We start from the raw sequence: 6,632 nt of genomic DNA on the forward strand, positions 1-6,632 counted from the left end.
AATTCGTTAATAATTCTAATAGATTAATTTTTAAAAGTCAGTAGACTATGGATTGACACTTCAGACTATAACTCTTTGGAAGTAATTTTGAATAGGCCAACCTGAGACTAACTAGAATAACTTCTATTATTTAGACTGCTTCCTCTCATATCATCCTTGTACTCACATTAAGATCTTCTCTTCTTCATATTTACTTCCATATTATTTAGGCAGGTTACAGAAATGAAATAAAAGTTGACCATACATAAGAGACAATTATGGTCTCTTGTAACTAGTACTATCTAGAGATAGATGTGGCTTCAACAACAGCGCTATCCAAATAACTCCATCAACACCTGGTTATTTTGCCTCAAATTCTCACATGTTTATTTCTGGCTTGGCATCTTGGTATCAACAAACTCAATTTGAAATTTCATAGAATGCAGAAAATCAGAGTGACTTTGATGGTAGACACAGCCAGAAACTACCTCCAGGCAGAGTTATTTTTGTTATAACCCTGCCTCTGAGGGGAATGCAATGAACTCTTTGACTTAGGACCTAGGGATATGCTTTATAAACTTGTGTCAAAGGATATATTGAGCCCACTGAGACTGTAGGATGCAAATGTTAAAAAGGTTAATCACAAAAATGTTGGTACTTGGACAAGAATGAGTGGATGCTGAAAAGCCAAAGCCAAGAAATTAATAAATATGTATCTCTCCTCTCTTATTGTGTGGGTGTGGGCTATTTTCATTTCTGGCAATGGTTTCACTACTAGATCATTACTGCCCCATCAAAGCTGATGGCCACTATGACCATGAAGCAATACACGTTCACTCTCCCAGGAGTTGATGAGATGGGATTGCAGCAGCTGCTAGTGGTTCTGTTTTCCTCAGAAATAGAACTTTTACATAAAAGTATTACACACAATTTTATTTTTATGTTTTCTATCTCAAAAATACCAATGGAATAACCCAAACTAATTATTATCCAGTCTTCTCTAACTCATAGAAAGCCTATGAGATACAGCATGTTGCAAGGAAAAACCAGTCCTTGGAGAGACCCGTCATGTTTGGGAGGGTGGAGGGACAGCACAAAAGAGGAAAACCCTGAATAAGATGGATTGATTCAGTGACTGGGGTAATTGGGGAAGGTATGTCAGAAACAATAAAATTGGCACAGGATAGAGCAGGGTGTAGGACTGTTGTACATAGGGTTGCTATGAGTTGCAGGTGACACGATGGCACATAACAACAACAACAATATTCTGATGCTCTAACTAGATACAAACCTGGGTTGGTGGTGGTTTTGAGGTGCCATCAAATCCAGTATGAATCATATCCATCCTTATAATAAACAAATCTGAGACTAGTAACCCTGTCCTACTCGTAGATGATCATCATGAGAGTGCAAAGGTAGAGAATAGATCAAGTTCTTGTTCTAGTGAGTGTGTGGAGCTTTGCTTTTCTGTGATATTTTTCTAGGGTGGTATAGGCTGCAGGGAGTTGGAACTGTTAACCCAAGGGTCACACATGTCTGGTGATAGAAATCCATCAGCACCTTCTCAGCAGAAAGATGAGCAATCTCTTCTGTGCTATTTACAAACTCAGAAATTCAATGGAGGGTCACTAATGGGTCCGTTATGACTCATTGGCAATGAGTATGTGTTTGAATTTGGAAGGAATTCAGTTCAGAGTGGTTCAGAGTTAGAATTAGCACCTTGCTTGAAGGATTCCTGTGTTCAATGTTTTGCTAATGTTATCTCCCATGCAACTCCTACTCTACTGTCAACGGAGGCTTTTGAGTTGTTATGATGGCTTTCACGTTTTTGCTGAGCTTCCAGAAAAAAGATAGACTAGGGATTATAATCTGACCATCTACTTCCAAAATGTCTGCCAACAAGAACCTTATAAATTGCAATAATCCAGTTACATTATACTTGCGATCACCATGAATCAGTGTCCAACACAATGGTAGCCAATAATAACTGGTAGTTATTTAGAGAATCTACAAAGCCAAGAATATTCTCTCAAAAAATAGAGACTTTTAAGTGTTTTTCATCATGCTCAATTGTTTATCTAATTTTTCTCCACTTTATATTTGGATATATACAGAATTTGTATTCATTGTGTATCATTCACATATATTGTGTTTCTGACATTCCTGGTGGTACTGTATTTCAAATGATCATTCATGTATATTGTGATTTATAAAATTAAGCAAAGTGACCTATACCTTACTATTAGCCCATCCGATCCCCATTGGATTTTTCCTAATTCTTTTATCCCCTCCCTACTGCCACTTATCAAACTATTTTCCTAGTGATCACACATGTTTATTTCAGACAGACAATACATACTTAAAAAAAAAATCCTTGACTTTTCTTTTGGAAAGGAAGGAGTGGATGGCAAAAAAAAAAATAAAATAAATAAAAAGGGGGGTGAGATTTTGCAAGTGCCATTTTTAGGAATGTGAAGAGAGTTTATCTTGCAAGGATTCCAGGATTGAAGAATAGCAGTTAACATGGAAGAGTAACACCTCTCATCTCAATCCTTTTATCCTCCCTTCCCATATTATTTTTCAGAGACTGTTTTCTGAATGAAGTAAGTTTGAAAAAGAAGGTTTTCTAATGCAAATATAGAGACGTGTGTCTTTTGTCACAAGGGACTATCCGTGAGACTGTCATCATGAAGGACAGAAGTGAATTTAGTTGCAATTTTTCTTGTGTCATATTCTCTTCCCACCCAGCCTCTTTTATTTCTACTTTATAGCCCTAGCGTCTCTTTGTTAAAATAATTATTTTTTTTCTCTGTGTGAGATTCTATCATTAGATGAAAGGTCATGGTTATAATATGAATCCTGGATAATAAATACAGTGCAAAATGGATTGAAATGCATACAGCTAAAAGGCTTTCCAATTAAAAAACACTTTGCCAAGCCCATACCAAATAAACAACCATATAGTGTCTGATTTCTCTTCACTTATAATTAGCTGCCACTGAAAGTTAATTACTTTCAGGATCAAAGGAAGCAAAACTAGAAATAAAAATGGAAGAATTCCTTTCAGATTTAAAGTTTAAATAAACGTTTGCCTTAGGAGTAGACCATATGCTGAATCCATCCCAGAGGGAAAATGAACTTAAGATTCTTCAATACATATAGACCAACTTTAAAGTTCACTGCAGGTGGGCATAGAAATAAGGCAGATTTTATTTCCTTTGGGAATATCAACGGAGAGATTTTATAAGGCTGTAGCAAAGCCTCTTTACATATGCTTTTCTTTTTTTATATCAGCTGAACTGGGAAGGAGTGTACATTTCAGAAGATGTATTCTTGTAATATTCTAGAAATACTGCTAAAACATTCTGATTTGATTTTTTAAAAATTTCTTTGAACCAGAGGGCTGACTTTTTAAAAGGCTAATTAATTGTGAAGGTCTTAGTAACTCTAATCTTGTATCTACTTAGCTACAACCTGTTTTCATGAGCCATGGTAAATTTATTTATTGTTTCACTCAACTAAGGGTACACAAGAAGTGGGGGGAGAGGAATCAAATATGAAAACCTGCATGGAAACGTATTGTCAATTATTTAGCTTGCTCTAGAAGATAAGTTCTAACTTTTGCACAGTATGTTACAAAGGAGAGGATCAGACTGTGATATTTATTGAAAAGCTAAGAGTGTGTGTGTACAAAATCCTTCTGGATTTTGAATGCTCTTTCTGTCAATTGCTACCCATTGAGTTATCTCCTGTCGAATGACCAAGGACAGAATGTACAGCACAGAAATGCTCCATAGGGTTTTCTTGTTTATGATCTTTACAGAAGCAGTTTTTCTTCAGTGTAACTGCTGGGTGGGTTTGAATTAACAACCATCAGGTTATCAGTTAATCTCAAATCACTTGTGCCACTCAGACACCTTGGACATTGGACAGGGAAATGGAAATTTATCTCAAGGTACACTGAACTCTTCTAAACTCTATAGGTATTCATCAAGAAGTCTGTGATGGTGACTAATGTGAAATGACTAATGATTGATTTTGCAGTTTCAGAAATCCAATGGAAAATTGTCCTGAGTTGGCATTGATTTGATGGCAATAGACTTGAAAATTTTTAAAGGTATTATTTACCTACCTACTATGCCCACCAACTTTGAAATTTTTCAGAACCACCAGTCTTGATTCTTATTCTTTTCGTCACTCTCCCTCTTGTTAGACTGTTGATTATAGTACTGTTAAACTACTATTACTTGAGTGTGTACCATGTGCCTACTCTGGTGGCCTAGTGGAAAGAAGCTGTTATGTAATCCCGAAGACATGTGGTTTGAATCCACCAGCTGTTCTATGGGAGAAGGTGGGGCAATTGCTTCCCACATGATTAACTGCCTCTGAAAACCCACTGGAGGGTCAGTTTTGACTCGATAGTACTCAACAATAATAACAAAAAAATAACACTAACAGTTGTTAGCCCATCTTACTAATAAGAAGCCTGACTTGGAAATTAAATAAGGTTTGGGGCCGAAATGACTAATAGGATATTTAATCTAGACTTTCATAGAAGGTTAGCAGAATCCCAAACCTGTCCTTAACATTACAACCCTAAGATTTAGCAAGACAAAATCAGTTTAATACAAAATTATCTGGTTTTCCTTGTTAGGATATTGCTGTAGACATATAACTGAAGCAACTAGAGACAAAGATAGTCATAGAGTTTTCTAGGAACTACACAAGATTTAGCCAATGACTAATAGCTCTGGATACAATAAGCAACTCAATTAAACTTCTTACTGTTGAGTTGGAATTGACTAAGAGTTGACACATCAGTGGCTTTTCTGAAGCGGTTAATTGCACCGAAGATTGCCCATCTTTCTACTGGGAAACACCTGGTGGATTCAAACTGCCTGTCTTTAGGTTGGCAAAGTAACTCCTTATTTACAGTTAAAAGACTTTATGTTCATTTAACATATTATCCAAAAGGCCAGTCCTTGTAAAAAAGACATGCTTGGAAAAATAGTCAGTGAAGGAGGTGGAGAATCAGGGAGACAGACTGGTCCAGTGATGCAATGATGGGCTTAAGTGCAATGGAGATTCTGAGAATGGTGCAGAATCTGGAAGGATTTCTCCCTGTTGTACAGAGTTATTAAGAGTCAGATTTCATGCAGTGACATCTAACAATAATACCTATTATCAAAGATGTTTATATCACAACAGTACATTCATTGTGAAGTAAACAGAATCAGTCTAAAAAATATCTGTCACCAGATGCTCTGCTGGAGAAGGAGGTGCAATCTCCTCCTGTACCAGTCAGATCCAATTTTATGGTACACACACAGAAAAGAATAAAATACTAATAAAATAGCTGTGTTTGTGGGGACTGTTGGATATCTGTAAACACATTGCTGAAATTTTGCCTTAAACATAGGCAGCTAAAGGTAACAATAGGTAGGCATGTAGTTTTTCATGGACCAGGTGAAGTTTAGCCAACTACTAATAGATTTTGTTATAATAAGTATCTAATGTGTTTTAATCGTTCAATTCTAGCAAGGAAAAATTAGGATACTTTAATAAGGACTTTATTGTTGACAATAATTTATTTCGCTGAGAAAGTATAATACATTTGAACTCTTCCAGAGACACTTACAATTACTTACAAAAGAGCTGTGAGTTTCAAAAATTTTTCTTAAACATAGTCGAAGAAGGAGAAATTGTGTTTTTTCCTAAATCATTCATGAACAAAATGATGTAATGAATAGTGCCAAAAATAATCTAATACTTAGTAGCTGTGTATTCATTTATTTATGTATTCTTTTTATTTCTGATGGTAGGTGCAGTCCCTAGATAACTGCGCTGCTTACCTAAAGGCCATGATTCTCTGGTGGTTCAAATCCACCTGCAACTCCATGGGAGAAAGACAGTCAATCTCTTTCCATCTAATTTATAGGTTTAGATACTTCCTAGAGGGTAATTACATGTTTCTCCCTGCTCAGTAGTAACAGATTCCTATTTGGTGTGTCTCTTCAACAAGTTGGATCCACTCAAATAAAACTTAGATCCTAGCTTTAAAAGAAAAATTTAATTCTTGTTGATTCTTATAATTCAAAATACCTCAGAATTATTTAATGTGAGAGAGATTTATTTTCTATAGGCTTAACAATTTGAGACTAGATTATTGGTTCACCGAATACATGGTTATGTTTTATATTCTGCTTGCTTTTTATTCGACACTTAATTTTGTTTTAATAATACAACCATCCTTGACGAGGTTCTGAATTAAGATTAAACCTTTTTGTCAAATATTAACCAAAGTTATGAAAGAAATAGAGACTGAAGGAAACCACTCAGTGACAAATAGTAAAATTCAATTTCATAGGAAAAAAATAAAATCATCTGGCTATTTTATTCTCCTGAAAATCCTTGCGGCTGTTTCACACAGTGAAGTAAGTAAAATACTAGGTTAATAAAAATCTGTTGTGAAATCACTAAAAGTTCATAGAGGAAGTGACCTGTGTAATAATGCTAATATTAAATTGTTATGTAAGACTATATTTGACCAAAGCATCCTTGATTACAGCAGCTCTAGGTTTGAATCTGTTCTTCAGTTCCTTGAGCTTAAGAAATGCTGAGCGAGTTAGGCCCTTTTGATTTTCTGACTCTAG

Source organism: Elephantulus edwardii, unplaced genomic scaffold, assembly GCF_000299155.1.
Source record: "Elephantulus edwardii isolate Elephantulus edwardi_28Jun2011 unplaced genomic scaffold, EleEdw1.0 scaffold00032, whole genome shotgun sequence".
Taxonomy (NCBI): Eukaryota; Metazoa; Chordata; class Mammalia; order Macroscelidea; family Macroscelididae; genus Elephantulus; species Elephantulus edwardii.